This window comes from Desmodus rotundus, chromosome X, assembly GCF_022682495.2.
Source record: "Desmodus rotundus isolate HL8 chromosome X, HLdesRot8A.1, whole genome shotgun sequence".
NCBI classification, from domain to species: domain Eukaryota; kingdom Metazoa; phylum Chordata; class Mammalia; order Chiroptera; family Phyllostomidae; genus Desmodus; species Desmodus rotundus.
Window position 1 is genome coordinate 74,040,320 of NC_071400.1, and position 11,565 is coordinate 74,051,884.

At 42.6% G+C, this 11,565-nt stretch overlaps 1 pseudogene; it reads left to right on the forward strand.

Moving 5' to 3' along the window:
- The first annotated feature begins 10,232 nt into the window (after window positions 1-10,232).
- Window positions 10,233-10,511, forward strand: LOC112322346 (small nuclear ribonucleoprotein E-like; annotated as a pseudogene).
- Window positions 10,512-11,565: the final 1,054 nt, after the last annotated feature.

Here is an 11,565-nt window from a genome sequence, read left to right on the forward strand (position 1 = left end):
TATATGCATTGTAAGCTAGAGCAAATGATAAGTATATTGGTGATGTTGGAAACCACTATGTAAGAAGGGAGATACAAATAATGGAATGTGAGGAAGGGAGAAAGAACCTTGTGTTGGGTTTGAATTGTCAATGTAGGATTTAAATGCAACAAGTACAATGTGGATTTCTAAGCTCTGCCCACTAAAAGGGCCTAAGAAACATTGACACCCCACTAGCAATGAGCACATCTAGCACTAAGTTCTTGGTTTCTAAATACCATTCTCCACTGTCGAGAACCAGGGGCTACTTGAAGAAATGGTTGACTCTGAGTCTGTAGCAGGAAACATACAAGGTGAGCCTTGCCAGTAGAGGGACAGACTGGCACCATATGCCTCCCAATGTGATGAATAAGGATAGGACATCACCTCTGCAGTGTTCTGTCAAAATGTGTAACCTAATCCAACCACGAAGAGACAGATAAATCCACAATGTGGGACATTCTGCAGGACAACTAGCCTGCCCTTTTTTATTTTTTAATCAATGGCATGAAATACAAAAGCAGGAGGAAATGTTTTAGATCAGAGAAGAATGAAGAGACAAGGCAACCAAACACAATAAATGAACCTTGATAGAATCCTAGATCAGGTGGAAAAAATAATCATAAAACACTTTGGGGAAATTTTTAAAAGTCAATTTTGTTGAAGTATAATTTATGTACAATAAAAGGCACCCATTTTACGTGTACAGTTCTGTGAGTTTTGACAATTTTATGCCCAGATAAGCACCACTCCCAGTCAAGAATTAAACATTTTCATCACCCCAAAAAGTTTCCTTGTGCTTCTTTGCTTTCAACAGACCCCTCTCCCCAGGTAACCACTGATGTGGTTTCTATCACTATAATGTCAATAGAGAAATTGAAATAAAAACTATAAATTAGAGGGTGTTATTAAATAAATGTAAATTTTCTTAGAAGTGATAAAGACATTGTGGTTAAGTAGGAAAATGTTCTTATTCTTGGGCGATGTATGCTACGGTGTTTAGGGGTGAATTATCATGATATCTAATTTACTTTCAAAAGGTTCAGTAAAAAGATTATACACAGAGATAACAAGGGCATGGCAAAACAATAATTGGTGAATCTAGGTAAAGGGCATATTAAACTGTTCTTTCAACTTTTCTATAGGTTTGAAATTTTTCTAAATAAATTGAGGAACAAAAATGTAATTTTCATCTCAGACTTCTTTTAAAAAAGATTTATTTATTTTTAGAGAGAGGGGAAGGGAAGGAGACAGAGAGGGAGAGAAACATCAGTGTGTGATTGCCTCTCACGTGCCCCCAACCGGGAACCCAGCCTTCAACCCAGGCACGTGCCCTGACTGAGATTTGCACCAGCAAAATTTCAGTTTGCAGGCCAGCACTCAATCCACTGAGCCACACCAGCCATGGCAGACTTTTTAAAATGTGTCTCATAACTGCTTCCTCAGAGAAATATGAAACAAAGACAGGTTCAAACATTTATTTTTTTTGATATATTTATTGATTATGCTATTATAGTTGTCCCATTTCCGCCCCTTCACTCCACTCCATCCTGCCCACCCCCTCCCTCCCACATTCCCCCGCTATAGTTCATGTCCATGGTCATACTTATAAGTTCTTTGGCTTCTACATTTCCTATACTATTCTTACCCTCCCCCTGTCTATTTTCCACCTATCATTTATGCTACTTATTCTCTGTACCTTTCCCCCCTCTCTCCCCCTCCCAATCCCCTATTGATAACCCTCCATGTGATCTCCATTTCTGTGGTTCTGTTTCTGTTCTAGTTGTTTGCTTAGTTTGCTTTTGTTTTTGTTTTAGGTGTGGTCGTTAATAACTGTGAGTTTGCTGTCATTTTTACTGTTCATATTTTTTTATCTTCTTTTTCTTAGATAAGTCCCTTTAACATTTCATATAATAATGGCTTGGTGATGATGAACTCCTTTAACTTGACCTTATCTGAGAAGCACTTCATCTGCCCTTCCATTCTAAATGATAGCTTTGCTGGATACAGTAATCTTGGATGTAGGCCCTTGCCTTTCATGACTTGGAATACTTCTTGCCAGCCCCTTCTTGCCTGTAAGGTCTCTTTTGAGAAATCAGCTGACAGTGTTATGGGAACCCCTTTGTAGGTAACTGTGTCCTTTTCTCTTGCTGCTTCCAAGATTCTCTCCTTCTGCTTAATCTTGGGTAATGTAATTATGATGTGCCTTGGTGTGTTCCTCCTTGGGTCCAGCTTCTTTGGGACTCTCTGAGTTTCCTGGACTTCCTGGAAGTGTATTTCCTTTGCCAGACTGGGGAAGTTCTCCTTCATTATTTGTTCAAATAAGTTTTCAATTTTTTGTTCTTCCTCTTCTTCTGGCACCCCTATAATTCAGATGTTGGAACGTTTCATGATGTCCTAGAGGTTCCTAAGCCTCTCCTCATTTTTCTGAATTCTTGTTTCTTCATTCTTTTCTGACTGGATGTTTCTTTCTTCCTTCTGGTCCACACCGTTGATTTGAGTCCCAGTTTCCTTCCCATCACTATTGGTTCCCTGTACATTTTCCTTTGTTTCTCTTGGCATAGGCTTCATTTTTTCATCTACTTTTCGACCAAATTCAACCAATTCTGTGAGCGTCTTAATAACCAGTGTTTTGAACTGTGCATGTGATAGGTTGGCTATCTGTTCGCTGCTTAGTTGAATTATTTCTGGAGCTTTGAAGTGTTCTGTCATTTGGGCCTTTTTTTTTTTTGTCTTGGTGCTTCTGTTACTTAAAGGGGCAGAGCTTTAGGTGTTCCCTGGGGCGGGGTAATGCTGGTCACTGCACTGTGACGCTGCACTGTGACCCTGTACGTGGGGGAGGGGCCGAGAGGAAGCAATGGCACTTGCTTCACTCTCTGCTGGGATTGTAGTCACTCCCTCTGCTATCCACAGTCAAATTGGGCCCCTCTGGTGCTGGTTCCCGAGTGGGTGGGCTTGTGCACGCTCCAGGCCCCTGTGGGTCTCTCCTACGACCTCTCCTGTGAGGCTGGGAGTCTCTCCTGCTGCCGCCCCAACCCCCAGGGGCGCCTTCAATCAGAGGTTTGAGGCTTTATTTGCCCGCACTGGAGCCCTGGGTTATGCGGTCTGCTTTGCTCCCCGCTGTTCGTCCTGGTTTATCTGTGCGCGAATGTGGGGCCGTGGGGTGCTACCCGCCGCTCTGCCTGCCCCGTTCTCCGCCACTCTGAGTCCGGCCCTCTCGGTTTACCTGTGCGCGAATGTGGGGCCGCAGGGTCTGCTAGTGGTCAGGCTGCCTGCCCCGTTCCTCCCACACTCAGCCAGTCTAGGTCCCGCCACGGCCACGTGAGTCCTCTCCGTCCTGGTGCTCGTCTCCGCCCCTCCTCCTGGTCTGGATGTATGCTTCTTTTTTATCTCCTTGGTGTCGGACTTCGTTGCCGTTCGATTTTTCTGTCAGTTCTGGTTATGCGAGGAGGCGCAGTGTGTCTACCTACGCTGCCATCTTGGTTCTCCAGGTTCAAACATTTATTACTTTATCATTCTTCTCTCTTTTCTGAAAGGCATTAGGATTCTGTAAAAACAGAAGGTCCAAGCCCTGACCAATGTGGCTCAGTTGGTTGGTCACTGTCCTACAAACCAACCGAAAGGTCACTCGTTTGCTCGTGTGAGAGGCAGCCAATCGATGTTTCTCTCTCACATCGACGTTTCTCTCCTTCTCTTTCTCCCTCCATTCCCCTCTCTCTAAAAGGCCTAAGACATTTTGTAGCCCCTCCCCATCAAGACCCCTCGTAAGGCCCAGGTTCAGAGTTTAGGGTTTCGGGTTTGGATTTGGGTCTGGTCATGGGGAGGGGGAGGTCTTTCCTCTACACACTGAAATCACCCCCTTTCTTAGTCCGTTCTGGCTGCTGTAACAAAGTACCACAGACTGGGTGGCTTATAAACAACAGCAATTTATTTCTCAATTCTGGGGGTTGGAAGTTCGAGATCAGTGTGCTAACATGGTTGAGTTCTGGTGAGAACCCTCTTCCTGGTTGCAGACTGCCCACTTCTTGTATCCTCACGTAATGGAGCTCTCTAGTCTCTCCTTGTAAGAGCACTAATCCCACCATGAGGGCTCCACTCTCATGCCCTACTTACCTCCCAAAGACCTCCTCACCTCTTAATAAACACCAGGGCATTGGGCATTAAGGCATTTCATTTCAACATATGAAATTTGGGAGGAACACAAACTCTCAGTCCATAACACACTCCTTCCCATAGTCCTCTGGTTTGGGCAAATGGAAGAATTAATCAGCCAGGTCTCAACCTGAGCAGGTCGGTCCTCATTAAGTACTTGCAGGCAGGCAGACACAACCAAGGTGCTGGCGAGAGTTGCTATGCCTGCCATGAGAATGTACTGTTCAGGCCTGCCTTCGGGGGTATATTTCATGGAAAGCCCTGGCTACCTTTCTCCCCTGGATCCACCACCAGGTTCAGGCTAAGGCCACATTTTCCGTGTACTATTCCCAGCCAGTGACCGAGCACAAGCCTCTGTGTTGAGGCTGGCTCATTCTGGCAATTTGTGGAGCTCCTCCAATGGGAAACCTTGGCTGAAGACTCCTCACCATCTGGCTAAACTTATCTTGGAACTACTCTGTAGTCTGAGAGTCCTACCCATTCCTTCCTTCCCCTCTCCTTCCACAAGTGTCAGACCTGATCAAGGTCTGAGGGCTTTCCTTACCTTTTTATTGCTTCCTCCTCCAATGACTCACTTTTTTTTTTGTTGTCTAATCCCATCTTGGCATCTGCTCCTTAGCGGACCCAAACACACATACTTTTCCTATAAAAATACGTCACACGTACTGTAAAAGAAGACTAGGGTCAGAATTAGCAGAAGCCGGATTTGCTTCTGAAAGCTGGTGTTTTCCCTTAGTGTGTATATATTAAAGGAAGGAAGAAGAGGAAAAAGGAGAAAGAAAAAGGTCAGCATTATATTGAGTGGTCAGGTCAGAGAAGTCCTCTCTGGGGAGTGGCCTTTGAACAGGCAAGTGGATAAATAAATTGGTTTATAGTCAGCCACTGAGATACTAGATCGCAGGTACACCAACCAAGACAGCAGATGCATGTCACAAACAATAGCTGACTAAAATAGAAGCAAATTACAAAAGAATGTGTACAGTGTGGCACATTTATATAACATTTACAAATAGGCAAAACACTATGTTATACTCTAAATGGGTTTCTGATAGTAAAGATATAAAAACAAGAACAGGAGTCATACATATCTAATTCAGGATAGTTATCTCTGGGCGGGGAGGCTGTGGAGAAAGGGAAATGGTTACGAGAAGAAGGAAGAAAACGAGGGAGGGAGGGAAGGTGTGAGTAGGGAGGAGAGAGAGAGAGAGAGAGAAATATGCTAAGGATACAAACTTTGGAAGCAGATGTTTCTTTTGACTGAAGCCTCTGCAGTGCTTAAAATTGAACAGAAGTAAACCGTTCTGGTTTTTGGGTCCATCCTATGTACAACCCTAGAAGGAAAATCACAAGAGTTTGCAATGATTCCCTATTTATCTGACTTTCCTCTATAGATTAATCTTGCTAGTGGGTGGGACCATGACCCTGAACACATTTTGGAGGCAACTGTGAGGCTGGTTGATTGGTCCAAAGCTTAATTTCTGCCTCTGCCACCCCCACCCCCACCTCCAACTCTGAGAGATCTGTATGATCCATACAAGTTCTAACAATATCTCCAGCTAAAGGCTTCAGGCTAAAAGGGTAGAACCAAGAAGGACAAGTCTGAAACCTTTCAGAGCTGGGCTAATTGTCCTGTAAATGCCACTAGATTTCACTTGTCCAGAAATGTGCAGCCCTCTTGAACCATTCCCTGGGGCCAGAAGATAGATGCTTTTACGTGTCCAAGGCTTGAGTTTTCAGGGTGTACAAATTTAAGCCAAGAGTAGGCTTAAGAAGACTCAAAACGGAGCAAGTGAAGCTCTCTTTTCTTCAGCCTTTCTCCTTTTCCATCTTTCATTTAATCCCTTCCATCCACTCTCCTCTCCCTATTCCAGTTACAGTGGCTGCATAAAAGTCACCCCAAACTACATGGCTTATGCTGGCGTGAGGATAGACATATAGACCAACAGAACAGACTAGGATAGAGAGCCCAGGATTAAACCTTCACATACATGGTCAACTGACTTACAACAAGGTTGTGAAGAGTATGCAATAGGGGAAGGACAGTCTTTAACACATGATGCTGATAAAATTCTGGATGCACATGCAATGGATGAAATTGGACCCCTATCTCACATGATACCAAAAAATTAGCTTAGAGTGGAACAATGATTTAAATGTAAGAACTAAATCTATAAAACTCTTAGGAGAAAACATAGAAGCAAATCTTGGTTAGGCAATTGTTTTTTAGATATGACACCAAAAGCACGAACAACCAAAGAAAAAAATAAATTGGACTTTTTCAAAATTAAAAACTTTTGTGCTGCAAATAATTACCATTAAGAAAGTGAAAAGACAGGACTTCTGGTGAAGATAGCAGCCTAGGCAAATGTGGTATTCGCATCCAACACAACCATATCAAAATTACAACTAAACTAAACTAAACAGAAAAACCATCATTCAGAACTGCCTGAAATCTAGCTGAATACAAGTCCTACAATAAGGGATTTAAAGAAGAAGCCAAGTAGAGAGTGTTAGGAGGGGCGGAGACATCGAAGGGGCTAGTCCCACACCCACCTGAGGAGGATAAAAATCCAGAGAGATATCTTGGCTGCATAGGTCCCTCCCTGAACAGTGAGGGGTCCCAGCCCCACACCAGGCTCCCAAGCCCAGCATTCCAGAGTAGGGAAGAGGAGTTCCCATAATTTCTGGCTGTAAAAAACAGCAGGAATTGAGGCTGAGTGAGATGGAGGGCTTCTGGAGTCCCAGGCAGTTCCTCTTAAATGTGTTGCATATAGACTTACTCTGACTCACTCTTTCTGAGCTTCAGTGCTGGGGCAGCAGATTGGAGGGCACCAGGGACATAGGAGGAACTGAAGTACCTGGCATCAGGATGAGAGCTGGGGGGCAGCTTTCTCTCAGATAAAAGTGCTGGCAGAGGCCATTCTTCCTTTGATGAGCCCTGTACCCACAGAGTCAGCAGGTGGATGCCATATCTGAGTCTCCATCAACCTAGTTATCACTGTTCACCCCTGCCCTGGTGATTCCTTGAGACCCTGTACCCCCCAACTTGTGGGCCCACTTGCCTTTTCCATATGAATGACCTGTCTTGGCATGTCTTGGCTCACGCTTCAGACTTTCCTAAAATCTCTCGAACAAGCAGCATCTGGCCTCAGCATGCCCCATATCTCTCACTAAGTGACCCCAGGCCTAGCAGTATCAGCAGCCAGGCTTGGTTCACAGCTTGGCCTCTCCTGGGCACCTCCAAGCCAAGCACAAGTAGCAGGCAGCTGCAGATCCCTTTGTAATTCAAGCTGGGTGGCCCTGGGCAGAACAGAGGTGGCAGCTGACCTTGGTGTGCACCTCCTGGGAGGCTCCAGAGCCAACTCACCTAGAGGACAGCTTCAGATCACATCAAAATACCACCCAACCACCTCCACCATGACACACTCAAGGGGTGGACTCAGTGGGCACCAAAGCCCCACTAAAGTAAGTCCTGCTCTGTCGAGTGAGGCCCTGCACAGCTGATCCTCCATGGTGATCAGTGGTCACAGCCAGTGCTTGCAGTTGATTGACTTGGGGGTAAATCCCTCCCATTGGTCTGCCAACAGCAATCAAGGCTAAACTACAACAGGAAGGTGTACACAGCCCACATGGGGGTGGGCACAGCTGGAGCTACCAGCTTGAGTGTTGTGGGAAGCTGTGTCACTGGACCCTACAGGATACCTACTATATTAGACTACTCTACCAGGCCTGGGAGGCATAGCAGCTCTACAAAGAAACAAACACAGGGGAGCTGCCAAAATGAGGAGACAGAGAAACAAGTCTCAAATGAAAGAACAGGATAAAATTCCAGAAAAACAACTAAACAAAAAGCAGACAAGCAATCTACTAGATACAGAGTTCAAAACACTGGTTATAAGGATGCTCAATGAACTTAAGGGAAAAGTGGTTGAACTTAGTGACAACTTCAATAGCATAAAAAAGGGACATGGAAACCATAACAATGAACCAGTCAGAAATGAAAGGTACACTCATTAACTGAAATGAAGAATAATTTACAGGGTATCAGCAGTAGAGTAGATGATGCCAAGAATCAAATCAGCAATTTGGTATTTAAGGAAGCAAAAAATATTGCATCAGAACAATAAAAAGAAAAAAGAATTACAAAAATAAAGATAGTGTAAGGAGACTCTGGGACAACTTCAAGAGCACCAACCTTTGCATCACAGGGTGCCAGACTGAGAAGACAGAGAGCAAGAAATTGAAAACTTATTTAAAAAAATAATGACAGAAAACTTCCCTAACACAGTGGTGGAAATACACATACAAGTCCAGGAAGTGCAGAGAATCCTGAACAAGATGAACCCAAAGAGGCCCACACCAAGACACATCATAATTAAAATGCCAAAGGTTAAATACAAAGAGAGAATCTTAAACACAGCAAGAGAAAAGCAGTTAGTTACCTACAAGGGAGCTCTCATAAGACTGTCAGCTGATTTCTTAACAGAACCTTTGTAGACCAGAAAGGATTGGCAAGAAATATTCAAAGTGATGAAAAGCAAGGACCTACAACCAAGATTACTCTACCTAGCAAAGCTATCATTTAGTATCAAAGAATTTATAAGGAACTTACCAGATAAGGAAAAGCGAAAGGAGCTCATCACCACCAAACCAGTATTACATGAAATGTTAAAGGGTCTTCTAGAAGAAGAAGAAGAAGGAGAAGGAGAAGGAGAAGGAGAAGGAGAAGGAGGAGGAGAAGGAGGAGAAGAAAGATAAAAATATTAACAATAAAATGGCAGTGAATACATATCTATCAACAAATACATCTAAAAAACCAAAAGAAAAGAAGAAACATAACTGAAACATACTCATAGATACAGAGAACATTTTGACAGTTGCCAGATGGGAGGTGGGTTGGGGAGATGGGTGAAAAAGGTGAAGGGATTAAGTAGTACAAAGTAGTTGTTACAGAATAGTCATGAGGATGTAAATTACAGCATAGGGAATATAGTCAATAATATCCTAATTACTATGTATGGTATCAGATGGGTACTACATTTATTGGAATAATCACTTAGTAAGTTATATAATGTTTAATCACTGGGGTGTATACCTGATCTAATATTATATTGTATGTCAACTGTAATTGGAAAAAGTGGTTTAAACAAAAAAAGAAAGTGAAAAGACAACCCATAGAATAGGGGAAAATATTTGCAAGTCATATATCTGATTGGGAATATGTGAAGAATATATAAAGAACTCTTACAACTCAATAATAAAAAGACAAATTAAATTACTCATTTAAAAATGGGAAAAGGAATTGAATAAACATTTTTTCAAAGAAGATATGCAAATGGATAATAAATATAAGAAAATTTATTCAACATCATTAGCCATCAGGGAAATGCAAATCAAAACCACAATGAGAAATGACTTCAAATGATACAGCAACTTTGGAAAACAGTTTGGCAGTACTTTAAAATGTTAAATGGAGAATTTTCTGAATGCCCCAGCAACTCCACTCCTAGGTATATACGCAAGAGATATGAAAACATATGTCTACAAGAAAACTTGTGCACAAATATTCATAGTAGCATTATTCATAAAAAACAAATAGTAGATAGAAACCAAATGTCTATCAACTGATGAATGGTAAATGTTAAAATGTGGTCTATCCATATAATGGAATATTACTTAGCAATAAAAAGAAATAAATACTAACACATGTTACAAGTTGGATGAATCTTGAAAACAGTCCGATGAGTGAAGAAGCCAGACACAGAGGACCACATATAATATGATTCCACATATATGAAATGTCCAGAATAGACAAATCCATAGAGATACAAAGTAGTTTAGTGGTTGCCAAGGGCTGGGGAGGAGGGCGGAGGAAGGGAGTATGGAGCTTTTTTGGGGATAATGAAAATATTCTAAAGTTGTGATGCTTGTACAACTCTGAATATACTAAAATGAACTATACACTTCAAAGGAGTGAATTTTCTTCTGCTTCCGGTGCTTTATTCCAGAAGTAGCTTTCTGAGGTAGTACGCGGGTTAGTGTGGTCTTTGTCAGCTTTCACCATGGCGTACCGTGGCCAGAGCCAAGAAGTGCAGAAGATGATGGTGCAGCCCATCAACCTTATCTTCAGATAGTTGCAAAATAGGTCTTGGATTCAGGTGTGGCTTTATGAGCAAGTGCATATGTGGACAGAGGCCTGTGTCATTGGTTTTGATGAATACACGATCCTTGTATTAGATGATGCAGAAGAGATTGATTCCAAAACAAAGTCAAGAAAACAATTAGGTCAGATCATGCAAAAACGAGATAATATTACTCTCCTTCAAAGTGTTTCCAACTAGAAATGACTAATGAAGTGAGAAATTTTTGAGAAGACAGGACAGTTTGTGTTTTCTAGGTGTTCTTTGTTGTGGCTGTAGTCCTTGAACATTTATTCATATTATTTTAAGTACTCTTTTGTTATCACCAGACAACAATAAATGCTATGTGATTGTTTTTATTAAAAATAATAAATAAATGAGTGAATTTTATGGTATATGAATTATATTTCAATAAAGATGTCAAAAAAGAAACTTCTTGCTTCAAACCAACAACACATTTATTTGGCGCATGAATCTATAACTTGAGCAGACCTCCTATGGGACAGTTCACCTATGCTCCACTTGGCGTCTCAAAGGCTGGGGCTGGAATCATCAGGAGGCTCCTTTACTCACATGTCTGCTTTGGCGGTTGATGCTGACTGTTGGCTGAGACTCCAGGCAGGATTGTCAGCTGGAATACTTACACTCTGCATGTGGCCTGGGATGCTTCCTTACATGGTGGCTGGGTTCCACAGGCCAGCATCCCTAAAAGAGGGGGGACCACAGAGAAGCTATCTTTCCTTTTTATGCCCTACTTCTGACACTCACACATTGTCACTCTCACTACATTCTATGTGTTACAAGTGAGTAACTGAGGCCAGTCTGTGTTGAAGAAGAGACTGATTAGGTTCCATCTTCTGTGGGAAGAGGGTCAAATAATTTGGAGGCTTGCTTTAAAGCTATCACACTCCCTTTGCCTCACACTTGCTCGAAGTCTTTACAGACAGGAAACCATTCTGTGAGTGTAAACCAAGGGACCACACTGAAATGATTCCAGACACCACAGGGGCAAGGTAAAGGAGCAGTTTGGGCCAGACACTCACACGTACTTGTCTTGGGGTCACCCCAGAGGATGGCAGGGCCTGTGTGAACCAAACAGTGTCCTGTCTGAAAGGACCAGTGTTACTGTGAAATAGGCCATTGCTGCAGTGCAACTCTGGGTTGCCAGCTCTCCTGATTTTTCAGAAGAGAAGCCAGTAATCTGGATTTGTATGTGAACCCTTACAATCACTGATGCCATTGGTAAAACATTGTG